We start from the raw sequence: 18562 nt of genomic DNA, 5'->3' as shown, positions 1-18562 counted from the left end.
CTCTATGTTGCCACCAATCAAACGTGTTGTTCAGTGACCCTGGAAACAAAACTATAACATGTCAACAACGTTATGTAGATAATGTTATGAATATGAACACTGTGTGGTTCAACTACACTATATGTATACAAACGTATGTGGACACCCCTTCAAATAAGTGGATTCGGCTATTTCAGCCACACCTGTAAAATCAAGCACGCAACCATGCAATCTCCATAGACAAACATTGGCAGTAGAACGGCCTTACTGAAGAGCTTAATGACTTTCAACGTGGCACCGGCATAGGATGCCACCTTTCCAGTCAGTTTGTAAAATTTCTGCCCTGCTAGAGTTGCGCCGGTCAATTGTAAGTGCTGTTATTGTGAAGTAGAAAGATCTAGGAGCAAAAAGGCTCAGCTGCAAAGTGGTAGGCCACACAAGCTCACAGAACTGCACTGTCCTCAGTTTCTACACTCACTGCCGAGTTCCAAACTGCCTCTGGAAGCAACGTCAGCACAATAATTGTTCGTAGGGAGCTTCATGAAATGGCTTTCCATGGCCGAGCAGCCGCAGACAAGCCTAAGATCACCATGCGCAAGGCCAAGCATCGGCTAGAATGGTGTAAAGCTCACTGCCATTGGACTCTAGAGCAGTGGAAAAGCATTCTCTGTGTGTGATGAATCACGCTTCACCATCTGGCAATCCGACGAATAAATCTGGGTTTGGCGGATGCCAGGAGAATGCCAACTGTAAAGTTTGGTGGAGGAGGAATAATGGTCTGGGGCTGTTTTTCATGGTTTGGGCTCGTTAGTTCCAGTGAAGGGTAATCTGTGCTTCCAACTATGTGGCAACAGTTTGGGCTAGGACCTTTCCTGTTTCAGCATGACAATGCCCCCTTGCTCAAAGCGAGGTCCATACAGAAATGGTTTGTCGAGATCAGTGTGGATACATTTGACTAGCCTGCACAGAGCCCTGACCTAAACCCCATCGAACAACTTTGGGATGAATTGGAATGCCAACTGTGAGCCAGGCCAAATCGCCCAATATCAGTGCCTGACCTCACTAATGTTCCAACAACTAGTGGAAAGCCTTCCCTAAAGCCTCCACTCCGCAGACCTACTCCATATTAAAGCCCATGATTTTGAAATGAGAATTTTGACAATCAGGTGTGCACATACTTATGGTCAAGTAGTGTAAATTGTGGGTTTGAGTTTAGTTTACTAGAATCACAGCAGCTACTCTTCCTGGGGTCCACATAAAACAAACAAATACATGACAAAGTACAGAACAGTTATAGACAAAGACATGAAATACAATTATCATAATAATAATCAAAAACATGTTTTAAAATAAGAAAAAAATAGTTAAATATTGGAAAGACACAACAAAAATACCACTGTACTTACACACTAGTCACACGAGTAACTATTCATGTTCGTCCTTGCATAAATTCAAGCAGCACGTTACCAGTCCTTCACTGATCCAGATTAACCCTGAAATTAGGTCATATGTTTTAACCATGGAGTGGTTTTCTCAGTTAACATAAGACATTTTGCCAGATATATTTAGCCTACAAGGGCCACCATTGTGTTTGCCTGCTATCCAAACTAAAGACAGCAATTTGCTAGCTAACAACAGCTCTCAAAACATTCAAGGTCCAGAAAGCTACATAAACCGCTCTTCTGGCATCTGAGGAAAAAAAATGCTTTTAGCACCTTTCAACAGCTTCTTGCGCTATGATTTAGAAATGTTACCTTTTGATTTATAACATTTAATTCATCTGCAACTTGTACAATGTTTAAACCACACAGTGTTCATATTCATTCAAGTATCTACGTAATGATGTTGAAACTTTGCAATGCCTTTTCTGAAGCATTTATTGGTGGGTGGCCCATGGACTACTACAGTCTATCTACTCACCCCCTAATCACTCACCAAACTCTCCCTCTCTTATTCTCTTCCTTCTCAAACAGGATTTTCTACATATTTCCACTGCACCTTCTAACCACTCTACGAGTCAGCTGTTGTTTTGAATAAGTGCTTGCATTTGCATGTGTGCATGTGCACGTGTTTGTGTGTGTGTGTGTGTGTGTGTGTGTGAGAGAGAGAGCATAGTCTGCTGCAGTTTTAATCTGGTCAACTAGATGGCACCAGAGTGAAACAGATGCTTGCTGTTGAGGGACAGAACCAGTCCTCATTCCCCTCTGCCTCCTCTCAGATGGATGTGAGCCTGAGGGCAGAGATGGCCTTTAAAAAAGAGAGAGAGGGGGGGGTAAAGAGAAGGAGAGAGAGAGTGAGAGAGACACCTGGAGGAGTGTATGTCGGTGAACAAGAGATGAGCAAGTCTAAGAGGAGGTGACATGAGGTCAAAAGAAAGAGGGACAGAGGGAACAAGATTAACAGCGAGGGAAATGAAACAAGACAGCAGTCAGGTAAACAAGCGAGGGAGGACTCTATTCAAGCTGAGAGATCAGAAGAGAGAGAGGGAGGGAGAGAAACAGAGAGCGGACTTACGGAAGAAAAAGGGGTTGAATTAACTGTCTGGTGACCTTTAGAGTGGCTAGACCTTGTCTGGCTGTTGCCACGACAAATGCATGTCGTGCTTTGGCTCTGTGCGTCTGCGTGTGTGTCTGTTCGTTCGTCCGTCGGTGTACATGCAGGCGTTTCTTTGTGTGCAGGTGTGTGTTATTTCAACTTGCCCTCGCTCTGAACCCTTTCTCCATCCTTCCCTCCTCTCCTCTGAGGTTTGAAGGTAGGCAGGGATGACAGTCCTATATGGGACATGAAACAGAGCATATAACCCAGGTCCTCCCCACAGGCTTTAGAAGTCTGACCACTGGTTCAGAACAGAACAGACTCTCACACACACCTTGATGTGGGTGTCCAGGTGCCTCGTGATGTAGTAACTGTCTGAAACAAACAAGAAAATAAACTATTCAAATCGAATCAAATTGTATTGGTCACACACACGTACTTGGCAGATGTTATTGCCGGTGTGACGAAATGCTTGTGTTTCTCGCTCTGACAGTGCAGTAATATCTAACAAGTAACATCTAACAATTTCACAACATATACCCAATACACACAAATCTAAGTAAAGAATTAAGAATATATAAATGTATGGACGAGCAATGCCAGAGCGGCATAGATAGACTAAGATACAGTAAAATAGTATAGAATACAGTATATAAACTCAGCAACAAAAAAAAAACGTCCCTTTTTCAGGACCCTGTCTTTCAAAGATAATTCGTAAAAATCCAAATAACTTCACAGATCTTCATTATAAAGGGTTTCCCATGCTTGTTTATGAACCATTGTTTATGAACCATAAACAATTAACGAACATGCACCTGTGGAACGGTCGTTAAGACACTAACAGCTTACAGACGGTAGGCAATTAAAGGTCATAGTTATGAAAACTTAGGACACTAAAGAGGCCTTTCTACTAACTCTGAAAAACACCAAAAGAAAGATGCCTAGGGTCCCTGCTCATCTGCGTGAATGTGCCTTAGGCATGCTGCAAGGAGGCATGAGGACTGCAGATGTGGCCAGGGCAATACATTGCAATGTCCGTACTGTGAGACACCTAAGAAAGCGCTACAGGGAGACAGGACGGACAGCTGATCGTTCTTGCAGTGGCAGACCACATGTAACAACACCTGCACAGGATGGGTACATCCGAACATCACACCTACGGGGCAGGTACTGGATGGCAACAACAACTGCCCGAGTTACACCAGGAATGCACAATCCCTCCATCAGTGCTCAGAATGTCCTCTCAGACTGTGGCTGAGAGAGGCTGGACTGAGGGCTTTTATGCCTATTGTAAGGCAGGTCCTCACCAGACATCACCGGCAACAACGTCGCCTATGGGCACAAACCCTCCTAAGACAGGGAGACAGGACGGACAGCTGATCGTCCTTGCAACACCTGCACAGGATTGGTACATCCGAACATCACAACTGCGGGACAGGTACAGGATGGCAACAACAACTGCCCAAGTTACACCAGGAATGCACAATCCCTTCATCAGTGCTCATACTGTCCGCAATAAGCTGAGAGATGTTGGACTGAGGGCTTGTAGGCCTGTTGTAAGACAGGTCCTCACCAGACATCACCGGCAACAACGTTGCCTATTTTTTGCTGAGTTTACATATGAGATGAATAATGCAAGATATGTAAACATTATTAAAGTGGCATTAATAAAGTTACTAGTGTTCCATTTATTAAAGTGGCCAGAGATTTCAAGTCTGTGTATATAGGCAGCAGCTTCTGTGCTAGTGATGGCTATTTAACAGTCTGATGGCCTTGAGATAGGAGCTGTTTTTCAGTTTCTCCTTCTCACCTTCTAGATGATAGCGGGGTGAACAGGCAGTGGCTCAGGTGGTTGTTGTCCTTCATGATCTTTTTTGGCCTTCCTATGACATCTGGTGCTGTAGGTGTCCTGGAGGGCAGGTAGTTTGCCCCCTGTGATGCGTTGAACAGACCGCACCACCCTCTGGTGAGCCCTGCAGTTGTGGGCGGTGCAGTTGCCGTACCAGGCGGTCATACAGCAGACAGGATGCTCTCAATTGTGCATCTGTAAAACTTTGTGAGGGTTTTAGATGACAAGCCAAATTTCTTCAGCCTCCTGAGGTTGAAGAGACGCTGTTGTGCCTTCTTCACCACACTGTCTGTGTGGGTGAACCATTTCAGTTTGTCAGTGATGTGTACGCCGAGGAACTGGAAACTTTCCACCTTCTCCACTGCGGTCCTGTCGAAGTGGATGGGGGAGCGCTCCCTCTGCTGTTTCCTGAAGTCCACGATCATCTCCTTTGTTTGGTTGATGTTGAGTGAGAGGTTGTTTTCCTGGCACCACATTTGCAAAGCCCTCACCTCCTCCCTGTAAGCTGTCTCGTCGTTGTTGGTAATCAAGCCTACCACTGTAGTGTCGTCTGCAAACTTGATGATTGAGTTGGAGGCGTGCTTGGCCACGCAGTCATGGGTAAACAGGGAGTACAGGAGTGGGCTGAGCATGCACCCATGTGGGGCTCCAGTGTTGAGGATCAGCGAAGGGGAGGTGTTGTTTCCTACCTTCACCACCTGGGGGTGGCCCGTCGGGAAGTCCAGGACACGGTTGCACAAAGCGGGGTTCAGACCCAGGGCCTCGAGCTTAATGATGAGCTATAGTCAATGAACAGCATTCTTACATAGGTATTCCTCTTGTCCAGATGGGATAGGGCAGTGTGCAGTGTGATGACGATTGCATCAGCTGTGAACCTATTGGGGCAGTAAGCAACTTGTAGTGGGTCTAGGGTGACAAGTAAGGTAGAGGTGGCCATCTTGAAGCATGTGGGGACAGCAGACTGATATAGGGAGAGATTGAATATGTCTGTACACACACCAGTCAGCTGGTCTGCGCATGCATTGAGGACGCGGCTATGGATGCCGTCTGGGCCAGCAGCGTTTTGAGGGTTAACACGTTTAAATATCTTACTCATGTTGGCCGTGGAGAAGGCGAGCCCACAGTCTTTGATAGCGGGCCGCATTGGTGGCACTGTGTTATCCTCAAAGCGGGCAAAGAAGGTGTTTAGCTTGTCCGGCAGCCAGACGTCGGTGTCTGCGACGTGGCTGGTTTTCCTTTTGTAGTCCATGATTGTCTGTTGACCCTGCCAGATACGTCTTGTGTCTGAGCCGTTGAATTGCGACTCCACCTTGTCTCTATACTGATGTTTTGCCTGTTTGATTGCCTTGTGGAGGGAATAACTACACTGTTTGTATTCTGCCATATTCTCAGTCACCTTGCCATGGGTAAATGCAGCGGTTCACGCTTTCAGTTTTTTAACAAATGCTGCCATCTATCCACGGTTTCTGGTTAGGGTAGGTTTTAATAGTGGGTACAACATCTCCTATACACTTCCTGATAAACTCAGTCACCTTCTCAGTATATTCATTGATATTATTCTCGGAAGCTACCTGGAACATATGCCAGCCAACGTGATCAAAACAATCTTGAAGCGTGGATTCCGATTGGTCAGGCTTGCGTTGAATAGTCCTTAGCATGGGTACTTCCTGTATCCAATAGTTCTTCCCGGGAGTATGTAATAACACAACATTTTCTTGGCTAACAATGTAAGAAACAATATATAACAAAACAAAATACTGCAAGGTTTCCTAACAATTAGAAGCGAGGCAGCCCTCTCTGTCAGTGAAATTTGCGAACAAGTGTTTTTGTTTGCACAACACAGATGCCACAATCCCTGGTTTTCAGATTATGCAATGAAATGGACTTGTAATTCACTAGCAAAGTACATAACAACATAAGGCATTGAACAGAGTGGTAATAGAACAGCAAATTTAACTCTTAGGGATCGTGGACCGCTAGCGGTCCACCTGCGACAACATCCGGTGAAATTGCAGAGCTCCATAATCAAAATAATAAAATCGACATATTAAACATTCATGAACATACAAGTGTCTTACATCATTTAAAAGCTTAATATCTCATTAATCCAACCGCTTTGTCAGATTTCAAAATGGCTTTACGACGAAAGCATACCATGCTATTATCTGAGGACAGCGCCCCACATCAAAAAACCTTTTCAACCAGCACAGGCTTCACAAAAATCACAAATAGCGATAGAATAAATAACTTACCTTTGAAGATCTTCCTCTGTTTGCAATCTCAACGGTCCCAGCTACACAATGAATGTTTATTTTGTTCGAAGTCCTTCTTTATATCCAAAAAGTATGTTTAGTTGGTGCCATTGATTTTAGTAATCCACTCCTTCAACATGCATACAAAGGAATCCAAAAAGCTACTGGTAAACGTCGTCCAAACAAGTCAAATAATGTTTCTAATCAATCCTCAGGTACCCTAATATGTAAATAAATGATCACATTTCAGACAGAAAGAGCAGTGTTCAATAGAAAAGGAAAATAACGAAGAGTGCGCCTTCATTCACGCACGCCAAAAGTCTACCTGTCCTGATGAGAACACCTTGGATAAACTACAACTACTTGTTTGTTTTTCAAGAAACAAGCCTGAAACCCTTTCTAAAAACTGTTGACATCTAGTGGAAGCCAAAGGAACTGTAATCGGGGTCCTATTTTTTTGTATATCCCATAGGCTAGCATTGAAAAGGCCTGTGACCTCAACAAAAGAACATTTCCGGATGTACTTTTCCTCAGGTTTTTGCCTGACATATCAGTTCTGTTATACTCACATACATTATTTTAACAGTTTTAGAACCTTCAGAGTGTTTTCTATCCACATCTACCAATTATATGCATATCCTAGCTTCTGGGCCTGAGTAACAGGCAGTTTACTCTGGGCATGTCAGTCATCCGGAAATTCAGGATACTGCCCTCTAGCCTTAGGATTAATGGATGTTTTCTCCAACTAGTAATTGTCTCTAGTAATGGCATGGTGTCAATCAATACTAGACTCAGCACTCTGATAACCCAGATTGTTAACCACTCCTGCCAATCTGGCAGTGTCTGCACCTGCATTTAAGACACCTGTCATCAGCCCCTTCTGAAGAAGCCCATCCTGAACCTGGAATTGCTGGCCAATTACAGTCCAATATCCAACCTCCCCTTCCATCCAAGGTTTTGGAAAAAAGTGGTTGCTGTACAACTCAATCAGAACAACCTATTTGAGAAGTTGCAGTCAGGCTTCCGTCCGGCCAACAGCTGATGAGGGCTGATGCAGGCTCTCCCTATCTGCTGATCGTCCTGGACTTGAGTGCAGTGTTTAACACTGTCAACCACCCAGTCCTTCTGGAATGCCTCCTAGAATCCATCGGACGGTCGGTCTGGACCATCTCTGAGCTGGATCCACGCCTAACTCTCAGACGGGACTGATTATGTGTCGCTAGGTGAGTCCAAGTCCTGGACCCACCACGTCACCTGCGGTATCCGACAAGCATCTCTTCTTGCACCCATCTTGTTCATCATGTACATGCGCCCCCTTTCTCATGTCATTAGCCAGCATGGAAGCTCATTCCATTGCTATGCTGACACCCTACTGTTTGTAAAAACTGCCCCAAGTCCCTCTGATGCATGTGCCTGTCTGAACACCTGCCATGAGGAGATAAGGGCATGGATGAAGCAAAACTTCCTTCAACTTGCTGACACGGGACCGCAGGTTGTACAGCCGAGCGAACACTGCAAGACGGGTATTAATTACCATGCGTTTGCCAGTAATTTGTCTGTGTTCTGGCTTGTTAGGATTTTCAATAGAGTTACATTCATACAAATGCTGAATTATACTGCACTTTCAAATGGGTTTGTTTTCCAATTGATTTATTGATTTATTAATACAATACATCCCAAGTGGACGGGTTGGTCACAGGGTGGGGTGGGGAGCGGAACATACAGTTGAAGTCAGAAGTTTACATACACCTTAGCCAAACACATTCAAACTCTTTTTTTTTTCCCGCAATACCTGACATTTAATCAGAGTAAAAATGTCCTGTCTTAGGCCAGTTAGGATCACCACTTTATTTTAAGAATGTGAAATGTCAGAATAACAGTAGAGAGAATTATTTATTTCAGCTATTATTCAGCTTTCATCACATTCTCAGTGGGTGAGAAGTTTACATACACTCAATTAGTATTTGGTTGTATTGCCTTTACATTTTTTTACTTGGGTCAAACGTTTCGGGTAGCCGAAAAAAGTTTCCCAAAATAAGTTGGGTGAATTTTGGCCATTCCTCCTGACAGAGCTGGTGTAACTGGGTCAGGTTTGTAGGCCTCCTTGCTTGCACACGCTTTTTCAGTTCTGCCCACAAATGTTCTATAGGATTTTGGTAAGGGCTTATGAGCTCCAATCCAATACCTTGACTTTGTTGTCCTTAAGCCATTTTGCCACAACTTTTGAAGTATGCTTGGGGTCATTATCCATTTGGAAGACCCATTTGCGACCAAGCTTTAACTTATGTCTTGAGATGTTGCTTCAATATATCCACATAATTGTCCTGCCTCATGATGCCATCTATTTTGTGAAGTGCACCAGTCCCTCCTGCACCCCCGTGCTTCACGGTTGGGATGGTATTCGGCTTGCAAGCATCCCCCTTTTTCCTCCAAACATAACGATGGTCATTATGGCCAAACAGTTCTAATTTTGTTTCATCAGACCAGAGGACATTTCTCAAAAAAGTACGATCTTGTCCCCATGTGCAGTTGCAAACCGTAGTCTGGCTTTTTTATTAGCTGTTTGCTGAGCAGCCTTTCAGGTTCTGTTGATATAGGACTCGTTTTACTGTGGATATACAGTGGAGCAAAAAAAGTATTTAATCAGCCACCAATTGTGCAAGTTCTCCCACTTAAAAAGATGAGAGAGGGCCTCCCGGGTGGTGCAGTGGTTAAGGGCGCTGTACTGCAGCGCCAGCTCCAGAGTCCCTGGGTTCGCGCCCAGGCTCTGTCGTAACCGGCCGCGACCGGGAGGTCCGTGGGGCGACGCACAATTGGCCTAGCGTCGTCCGGGTTAGGGAGGGATTGGTCGGTAGGGATCTCCTTGTCTCATCGCGCACCAGCGACTCCTGTGGCGGGCCGGGCCAAGGTTGCCAGGGGCACGGTGTAGCCTCCGACACATTGGTGCGGCTGGCTTCCGGGTTGGATGCGCACTGTGTTAAGAAGCAGTACGGCTGATTGGGTTGTGTATCGGAGGACGCATGACATTCAGCCTTCGTCTCTCCCGAGCCCGTACGGGAGTTGTAGCAATGAGACAAGATAGTAGCTACTACAACAATTGGATACCACGAAATTGGGGAGAAAAAAAGGGGTAAAAATCAAAAAAAAAAAAAAGATGAGAGAGGCCTGTAATTTTCATCATAGGTACACTGACACACAATATGACAGACAAAATGAGAAAAAAAATCCAGAAAGTCACATTGTAGGATTTTTAATGAATTTATTTGCAAATTATGGTGGAAAATAAGTATTTGGTCAATAACAAAAGTTTATCTCAATACTTTGTTATATACCCTTTGCTGGCAATGACAGAGGTCAAACGTTTTCTGTAAGTCTTCACAAGGTTTTCACACACTGTTGCTGGTATTTTGGCCCATTCCTCCATGCAGATCTCCTCTAGAGCAGTGATGTTTTGGGGCTGTTGCTGGGCAACACGGACTTTCAAGTCCCTCCTAAGATGTTCTATGGGGTTGAGATCTGGAGACTGGCTAGGCCATTCCAGGACCTTGAAATGCTTCTTACGAAGCCACTCCTTCGTTGCCCGGGCGGTGTGTTTGGGATCATTGTCATGCTGAAAGACCCAGCCACGTTTCATCTTCAATGCCCTTGCTGATGGAAGGAGGTTTTCACTCAAAATCTCACGATACATGGCCCCATTCATTCTTTACTTTACACGGATCAGCCGTCCTGGTCCCTTTGCAGAAAAACAGCCCCAAAGCATGATGTTTCCACCCCCATGCTTCACAGTAGGTATGGTGTTCTTTGGATGCAACTCAGCATTCTTTGTCCTCCAAACACGATGAGTTAAGTTTTTACCAAAACGTTATATTTTGGTTTTATCTGACCATATGACATTCTCCCAATCTTCTTCTGGATCATCCAAATGCTCTCTAGCAAACTTCAGACGGGCCTGGACATGTACTGGCTTAAGCAGGGGGACACGTCTGGCACTGCAGGATTTGAGTCCCTGGCGGCGTAGTGTGTTACTGGATGGTAGGCTTTGTTACTTTGGTCTCAGCTCTCTGCAGGTCATTCACTAGGTTCCCCCGTGTGGTTCTGGGATTTTTGCTCACCGTTCTTGTGATCATTTTGACCCCACGGGGTGAGATCTTGCGTGGAGCCCCAGATCGACGGAGATTATCAGTGGTCTTGTATGTCTTCCATTTCCTAATAATTGCTCCCACAGTTGATTTCTTCAAACCAAGCTGCTTACCTATTGCAGTTTCAGTCTTCCCAGCCTGGTGTAGGTCTACAATTTTGTTTCTGGTGTCCTTTGACAGCTCTTTGGTCTTGGCCATAGTGGAGTTTGGAGTGTGACTGTTTGAGATTGTGGACAGGTGTCTTTTATACTGATAACAAGTTCAAACAGGTGCCATTAATACAGGTAACGAGTGGAGGACAGAGGAGCCTCTTAAAGAAGAAGTTACAGGTCTGTGAGAGCCAGAAATCTTGCTTGTTTGTAGGTGACCAAATACTTATTTTCCACCATAATTTGCAAATAAATGTATTAAAAAAATTATTTTTCCCTCATTTTGTCTGTCATTGTTGAAGTGTACCTATGATGAAAATTACAGGCCTCTCTCATCTTTTTAAGTGGGAGAACTTGCACAATTGGTGGCTGACTAAATACTTTTTTGCCCCACTGTAGATACTTTTGTACCTGTTTCCTCCAGCATCTTCACAAGGTCATTTGCTGTTGTTCTGCGATTGATTAGGCACGTTTCACTGCAAAGTACATTCATCTCTAGGAGACAGAACGCGTGTGAGTTTGCAGGTACCTAAAAAAGTGGGGATTGGGAACATTATGGTCAACTATCCAAGTACCGAATGAGACAAATGTGATATCAGCAAATAGGTCACAAAAACCACCAGGCCGTCCCTATGCCAGAACTGGAATATTGTGTCAACCTGAGTTGCTGGGGAAAGATGTTAAGATGTTAATTGGGAGAAGCAGCTTGCTTGGTTAAGGCTAAAGTGATTTCGGGAATTTGGACCAAATTTCTTGATAATGGGATTCAAAACATGGGTGCCAAGATTCATAGGTTGAGCACAGCAACGAGACTGGAGAATCTGGGAGGCTTGACTGTGACTCCATGATAGCCCAAGTTGGACCAAACTTTTTTCAAATGTAGAAAACCAATAAACACATTTAGATATATTTGCTGACCAGTAGTCAGCCCGCCTGTGGGTTTAGATCTCTCTAGATATACTTTTCTCATTCGTGGATCTGATTTATTCAAAATGAAGTTGAAATAGCAGCTGTCCAGTTGTTTGAACATCGACTTTGGCAGAAAAATTTGAATCCTTGAAATAAGTACAAAAACCTAGGTAGTATAGTTTTCTTGACAGAATTAATGCGACCTGCTAATGAAATGGGAAGAGACGACCACTGTATGAAATCCTGCTGAGTATTGTTTTGAAGTGATGTTTAAACAGAACCTTAATAATGAGCGTGTGATCTTCGTCCCTAAATAGGTAAAGACCTGATGCTCCACTTTAAACAGGAAATTGGCATACTCAATACCTTCTGCTAACTGGCACACTTTTTGTAAGGTTTAACTTATAACCAGAGAATGTCCCAAAACCTTGTAGCATGACTAAGAGATAGGGTATAGACTCCACAGGGCTATATAGATATATAGAAGAACATCATCTGCATATAAAGACACCTTGTGAGTTATGTCGCCCCTTAGTATTCCCTTCATCCTCTCCTCCGCCCGCAGAGGGATAGCAAGAGGCTCAGTAGTCATATCAAATAGGAAAGGGGATAGACAACAACCCTGCCTGGTCCCCCTGTGGAGAGGGAAGTAGCTGGAGGTAACATTGTTGGTGCGGACAGAAGCCACTGGGGACGAGTACAAAATATGAATCCAGGAAAGAAATTACGGGCCAAACCCAAATCTCTCTAGTGCTGTAAATAGATATTCCCACTCAACCTGGTCGAAAGCCTTCTCAGCATCGAGAGAGATGACGACCTCTGGCTGTAGAGTTGAGTGGGCAGAATAAAGAACATTAAATAGTAGCTTTATATTATAGAAAGATTGCCTACCTGAGATAAGCCAGTTTGGTGAGAGTTAATTATGCTAGGAATCACTGTCTGTGAAATGCACAAGAGGACCTGCTCTTTACTCTGATGAGTAAAGAGAAGAGTAGAATTGCTTAAATTGATTGTTGATTTCTTGGGGATTGGTAGAAATTAAATCAGCTTCAACACAGATTTCAGGTATGGTGCTGCTAGCAGCGGATTGTGGAAGCTGGTGAGAACTTGCCAGCTTACTCTCCGTGTTCATATAATATCTGCCTCGATTTTAACAGAAGCCGTTCGGCTTGTTTTGTGGGAAAATTGTTAAATTCCATTTGAAGTAGCAGTCTCTCTTTGTAGAGTTGGAGAAGAGGCATATCTGTTGTCCACATCTAGAATGGGTTTAGATAGCTTCGATATGCATTTAGTGCGCTGTTTTTTGTCATGTGCTGTGTATGAAAAAATGTGGCCCCTTAGATACGCTTTAACGACTCATACACAGTAGAATGAGAAATGTCAAAGGTGCAGTTGACCTGTAAAAAAAATCAATGTGAGTTGATATATATATTTTTAAAGGCACTACATGAGTAGTAATACTGTCCGGAAAGTGGATATCTAGCTGGACAGGGCTATGGTCTGAGATAAAGATACTGTGATATTGGTTATTAGTTACAAAAGGAAGACTTCTATTGTTCAGCACGAAAAAGTCAATCCTAGATTATGAGGGATGGACTGGAGAAAAAAACAAGTACTGTTTAGCAGTGGGATTGTTCCTCCTCCATGGATTAGACAAATTATGAGATTCTAGAAATGAGTTGATTATTGCGCTCAATTTTGAAGTTACATTGTTGGGCTTCGGTTTGGATCTGTCTAGACTTGGATGAAGTACACAATTGAAATCTCCGCCCAGTATCAAATGATGAGAGTTGAGGTCGGGAAGTGTTGCAATGAGGTCAGGGGAAAATGTTTGTGTCATCCCAATTAGGACCAGAGAGGTTAGCCAGAGAACCTGTGTGTTAAACAATTTCCCCATCACTGTAACATATCTTCCATTAGTATCTGGAATTACTTTGGAGGAGACAAACGGGGTGCCGTTTCTGATAAGGATGGCTGTCCCTCTGTTCTTGGCACTAAAGTTGAAGTGAAATATTTGGTCCACCCATCCTCTCTTTAGTTTACCATGGTCGCTGGACCGGAGATGGGTCAAACGATGTCCAGACTTAAAGACTTAAGATGAGCACACACTCGGCTATGCTTGACCACACGATTCATGCCTTTTAAGTTCCAGCTGATAAAGCTAGTGGAGCCTAGAGCACGTGAATTAGGCATAGTCATAGTAATTACACTGAACAAAAATATAAACGCAACATGTAAAGTGTTGGTCCCTTTGACAGCCATGTCAAACAACTGTGTCAAGCGTGCGGATGAGCTTGTCCACGCCTTTATGTCCTCAATGCTGGACAACTGCAATGCACTGTTCATTGTGATCCCTGGCAGAAGTCTCCAGAAGCTCCAATACAGAGCTGCCAGTATCCTGATGAGAGTACGGAAACACCATCACATTACCCCCATCCTGGCACCTCTGGCTCCCCGTCTAATTCCTGATTGAATTCAAAACCCTCCTGCTGGCTTTCCAGTGTATTCATGGCAGTGCCCAATCCTCATCGCAAAGAACTGCTCTCCCTCCGTAACCCACCCTCCGGTCAAGCGATAGCCTGCTCCTCCACGCCCCCAGGACCAAGCACCGAGGTCCCTCCCAGACCACCTGAAGGCACCACAGACTCTGGGCTCCTTTAAAATGGGCCTTTCTCTTTAGGAAGTATCATGGCTCAGGCCTAATGCAGACACAGGAGGCGGATAGTACGAGTCTCAGAGTTTATTATATAACAAGGAGCAGACAAAAAGGTAAGTCACGGCAGGCAGGATCAGGTCGGACAGGCAGACAGGTCAGAACTGGGAAGATGAGGAAAAACAAAAACTAGAGGACAGGAAACACACGCTGGTGGGACTTGACGGGACAAGACGAGCTGGGAACAGACCATCCCGAAAACGCGATATAAATACTCAGAGGATAGTGAGGGAGATGGGAGACACCTGGTGGGGGGTGGAGACAAGCACAAAGACAGGTGAAACAGATCAGGGTGTGACAGGAAGGCTGTCTGTTGATAGCTGTCATCCTTGGTGTCCTTGTCATTTGTCGTGTCAGCTGTGTTCTTTGTTTCAGTTGCTATGTCTAGTTGCCGTGTCAATTTTGTAATTTTATGCATTTTGTTCTGTAAATTGAAAAGCACTTTACAAATGTAATAAATTATTTGCATTGTTATTTGCTGTAACGTGCGTGTGTGTCTGTGTGTGTGTATGTGTGTGTGTGTGTGTCTGTGAGGCTGAAATATGTGGCACATCAATATGAGATCACTATTCAGCTATCGGCAGCTTCCTTTCTACTCTCACTCTGGATAGGAAATTACCTGCAATTTTCTCGCCAGTACGTGTGTGTGTGAACACGTAATAGTGAGAAAATTGCAGGTAATTTCTTATAGGCCCTAATGGCATACAGAGTGAGAGGAGAAGAGAGACAGAAAGCGGCTAATATTGATCAAACATCAATTTGCCACATATTACAGGCAGGCACACACACACACACACTCTCACTCACTCACTCACTCACTCACTCACTCACTCACTCACTCACTCACTCACTCTCTCACACACAGACACACACACATGCTAAAGCAGATGGGTTCACTTAGAGGAGCTGTAACCATAACAACCTGGCCATCCAGAACTACCTCTCTCTGTGTCTATATCTCTATGACCTGTTTCTGTCTCTCCTCCCCTCTCTCAGTCACTTTCTCTGTCTACCTTGCTTTTGCTCCCACTGCATCTCTCTCTTCCTCTCTTCCCTCCCTTCCCTTCCCTCCCTCTCTTTTGTTAATACCAGCGCTGTCAAACACTGGTTTGAATACAGAGGAGCAATAAAAAATGATCTGTCATCATTGGATAGGAACACATATGTCAGTTATGTTTCTCTCTCTGATACACACACACACACACACACACACACAGTAAACACACGGTCAACACACTCAACACACACACTCATCATTGCAGAACATGCAGTCACAGGTGGCTGATGAGGGCTTACAATATCCTTATTTACTATCAATTGAATTTAAATTTAAATGTGTGTTCACTCAGACTGTTAACACAATCAGATGTGTTAACTGCCATGATATCAGCTGCACGGTTTAGATTAATTAGCAAATGATTTCATTTTTGCAGGCCTATTATGAGATCAGACTGAAGTTGTTGTACCTGTGGAGTTCCTCCAGACACCAGAGCCTGTTGTGGAAAATATTGAATCAAATACTTCTCAGATACCGGCGCTTGTGAATTCAAATAGACTTTATTACAGAGAGTAACAAAGCCGAGCAATTCCATTCTTAGTGCTTGTCATGTCCTGACCTTAGTTCCTTTTTTTATGTCTCTATTTTAGGTTGGTCTATGTTTTGGGATGGGCATTCTATGTTTTGTTCTATGTTTGTATTTCTATGTGTTTGGCCTGGTATGGTTCCCAATCAGGGGCAGCTGTTTTCTGTCTCTGTACCAGACAGGACTGTTCCGTTTGTTCCGTTTTTGTTATTTTTGTTCTAGTGTTCAGTGTAATTAAAAGATCATGAACACGTACCACGCTGCACCTTGGTCCTCTCCTTCTTCCACCTACGACGATCGTTACAGAACTACCCACCACAAAAGGACCAAGCAGCGTGGTAAGAAGGAGGAATGGACATGGGAGGAGATCCTGGCTGGAAGGGATCGCCTCTCATGGGAACAGGTGGAGGCAGCCAGGAGAGCGGAGGCAGCAGGAGAGGTGAACCAGCGGTACGAGGGAACACGGCTGGCAAGGAATCCCGAGAGGCAGCCCCAAAAATGTATTGGGGGGAGACACACGGGGAGATTGGCAAAGTCAGGTAGGAGACCTGAGCCAACTCCCCGTGCTTAAAGTGGAGAGAGAGTGACATCGCAGCTCCTCGTATCGGCCGGACTAGAGTGGGCATCGAGCCAGGAGGGATGAAGTCGGCTCAGCACATCTGGTCTCCAGTGTGTCTCCTCGGTCCGTGTTATATGGCACCAGCCCTACGCACTGTGTCTCCTCGGTCCGTGTTATATGGCACCAGCCCTACGCACTGTGTCTCCCGTGGGTCTGCACAGCCCAGTTGTCCTGTGCCTGCGCCCCGCAAGTGCCGGGCTAAAATCAACATCCAGCCAGGACGGGTGGTTCAGGCCCTTAGTTTGAGACCTCCAGTGCGCCTCCACGGACCGGTCTATCCTGTGCCTCCTCCAAGAACCAAGTCTCCTGTGTCCCTCCAGTCCGGATCTGCCAGAGCCTCCCTCCAGTCCGGACGCTCCAGAGCCTCCCTCCAGTCCGGACGCTCCAGAGCCTCCCGTCACTCCGGCGCTGCCAGAGTCGCCCTTCACTCCGGCGCTGCCAGAGTCTCCCGTCTATTCGGGGCCCGCTGAAAGGGTCCCCTGTCCGGGGTCGGCGGCGAGGGTCGCCGCTCCAAAGGTGCCACCTAAGTGGGCCCAGACTAAGGTGGAGTGGGGTCCACGTCACACGCCAGAGCCGCCACCGTGGACAGATACCCACCCAGACCCTCCCCTATGGGTTTAGGTTTTGCGGCCGGAGTCCGCACCTTTGGGGGGGGGGGGGGGGTACTGTCACATCCTGACCTTAGTTCCTTTTTTAATGTCTATATTTTAGGTTGGTCAGGGCGTGAGTTGGGGTGGGCATTCTATGTTTGTATTTCTATCTGTTTGGCCTGGTATGGTTCACAATCAGAGTCGGCTGTCAATCGGCTGTCAATCGAACCATACTTAGGCAGCCTGGTTTCGCCCTTGAGTTGTGGTTAGTTGTTTGTCTCTTCCTCTGTACCAGACAGGACTGTTCCGTTTGTTCCGTTTTTGTTATTTTTGTTCTAGTGTTCAGTGTAATTAAAAGATCATGAACACGTACCACGCTGTACCTTGGTCCCCTCCTTCTTCCACCTACGATGACCGTTACAGTGCTTGGTTTTTATACAGTCTTACCCTTACATAAGGTCATCACTTCACTTTATGAATCTTGTTGTCTTACTTAGTTTCCATTCTCTTATTGGCTCAGACATTGGGGCATAGATTATATTGGTGGCATGACATGCATACTCCTACTGTTGCCTATCACTGATTAGCTAATATTCCTGTCCAAAGGCCTTCACAAGTTCAGACAGATGTTGTCTATGTATGATTAACCCATTTGTGTGTCCAGTAGCCTTCACAAGATCAGACATGGCCCAGACCAGACACATCTTGTTGGTTTACCTTGTCTTATCCACACAGATTCTGCTTACGTTCTGTTTTTTACATGTCCAATGGTCAATTCGATGTTGATCCAGCTTTGTACACTAACATAGCCTCAGCCTTCATTCTGTTTACACATGTCTAATATTTAAACTTATATTGATTATTCTTTCTACTTCAAAGAGAACAGTATATGTTACTGAAAATCAACCATAGTCATGAATTTTCACCCTACAAGCCCCATTTATATCTGGTGCTAATATTCATCCTTTGTCCTGATCTTGTCCACATTCTGATTGTGCCCACAATTTTAGACAGGTGTAGACGATTAAAATACACATTGTCTGATTGGGATCAGATCTTTCTGACCACCTCCGGAAGTAGTCAGGCACACATTGTGTAAACAGATCTGGATGGTTGAGCCATTTAAATCATCATTATAACGTTCTCTAAAATCCTTGACAGGTAGCACGATTGACTTACGGCATCAGTAATTGTCTTAAAATACGTCCATGTTAGTTTGAAAGACTATCTCTCAAATAATTTGCA

At 44.8% G+C, this 18562-nt stretch overlaps 1 long non-coding RNA gene across 1 annotated transcript; it reads right to left on the bottom strand.

The window, feature by feature from the left end:
- Positions 1 to 800: 800 nt before the first annotated feature.
- On the bottom strand, positions 801 to 6226 carry LOC139388383 (uncharacterized). Its single transcript, XR_011629281.1, has 3 exons — positions 5896 to 6226; positions 2849 to 2889; positions 801 to 2750 (listed from the first exon to the last, which is right to left on the bottom strand). It is a non-coding gene; the product is annotated as an uncharacterized lncRNA (long non-coding RNA).
- Positions 6227 to 18562: the final 12336 nt, after the last annotated feature.

This window comes from Oncorhynchus clarkii, chromosome 29 (assembly GCF_045791955.1).
Source record: "Oncorhynchus clarkii lewisi isolate Uvic-CL-2024 chromosome 29, UVic_Ocla_1.0, whole genome shotgun sequence".
NCBI lineage: Eukaryota > Metazoa > Chordata > Actinopteri > Salmoniformes > Salmonidae > Oncorhynchus > Oncorhynchus clarkii.
This window is presented reverse-complemented; position numbering and strand designations above follow the sequence as displayed.